The sequence below is a fragment of the Cynara cardunculus genome, assembly GCF_001531365.2.
Source record: "Cynara cardunculus var. scolymus isolate 2C chromosome LG 3, CcrdV1, whole genome shotgun sequence".
NCBI classification, from domain to species: domain Eukaryota; kingdom Viridiplantae; phylum Streptophyta; class Magnoliopsida; order Asterales; family Asteraceae; genus Cynara; species Cynara cardunculus.
The window spans coordinates 5,641,792-5,643,402 of NC_037530.1; positions in this window are offsets into that span (position 1 = coordinate 5,641,792).

Sequence of the window (1,611 nt, forward strand, 5' to 3'; positions counted from 1 at the left end):
TGATCGAATTGATACTTTGGTACATTAAAATATTCTTCCAACCTTAAATATGTTATTTATCTACTCATAATTTATTTTTCATCATCAACCATTTGACACAACTTATCCATACTTCTTAAATTTTACATATATCACATTTAATTAATTTTCTCAATTTACATATATATGTTCACAGTTATTGGACATATATACAAATGAGTTATATAGAGATGGAGAATAGATTGAAAATATGTGTATATGAAGAGGATACGTGATAATGTAATTGCCAAATGTATATATTAATAAAAATTTAACAACCATATTAAATTCAAGAAATACAAGAATATCAGATTTATCAAATTGAGTTGGGTTCAAATAATAATAACCCAATTTCAACCCAATAATTACGGTTTGAAAATTTTACAATTCGATTAGATATCAGGTTATTTCGGATTGAATTATTTCGTGTTGGATTAGGTTAATCAGTTTGGCCGGGTTTTTGAGCACTCCCTAATAGCTGAGTCCTATTCCATGTTCACTGCCCAACAATAAGACCCCAATTTTTGGGCCAAATTGAAAAATATTTAAATGACAAGGACTGAAATGGTCAAGTGAGAAAAGCGTTAGTACAAGGACTACAGAAGCCAAGTTGTAAAAGAAGTGGACTAAACTGTATTTTAAATCTAGTGTAGTGAAAAATGTATTTTTCAATTTTAAAGGTATGGGCCCGGCTCCATTTTTCCAAAAAAATATATTTTTCAATTTATCTTTAAATGTTGGAAAAAGTCTAAAAAACCTAATGGATTTTAGTGTTTAGAATGATTAAGTTTTTGGACAATTTTTTGAAACAAAAAAGTCCTTGGACATTCCAAAACATATTAAATAACTTCTTGGACAATTTTTTGGAACAAATAAGTTCTTGGACATTCCAAAACATATTAAATAACTTTTTGGACAATTTAAAACATGTTAAATAACTCATTGGACACTTTTTTGGAACAAATAAGTTCTTGGGCAATCCAAAACATGTTAAATAACTTCTTGAACTTTTCTAAAACATGTTGGATACATTCTTATGACTTGTACAACTAGTTAATGTGGTAAAATAGTGAAAAAAAAAGTCCGAAAATACCCAATGAACATTCATATTTTGTATGATTAAGTTCCTAAACATTTTTTGAACCAAAAATGATTTAGATCTATAAAATTAAACAAATATAACAAAAAAGTACTTACATTTACAAAAATTGTCCAATGAGTTATTTAACATGTTTTGGATTGTCCAAAGACTTATTTGTTTCAAAAATTGTCCAAGGAGTTATTTAACATGTTTTGGAATGTCCAAAAACTTATTTGTTCCAAAAAATTGCCCAAGGAGTTATTTATCATGTTTTGAAATGTCCAAGAACTTATTTGTTCCAAAAATTGTCAAAGGAGTTATTTAACATGTTTTGGAATGTTCAAAGACTTATTTGTTCCAAAAAATTGTCCAATGAGTTATTTAACATGTWTTGAAATGTCCAATGACTTATTTGTTCCAAAAATTGTGCAAGGAGTTATTTAACATGTTTTAGAATGTCCAAGGACTTATTTGTTCCAAAAAATTGTCCAATGAGTTATTTAACATGTTTT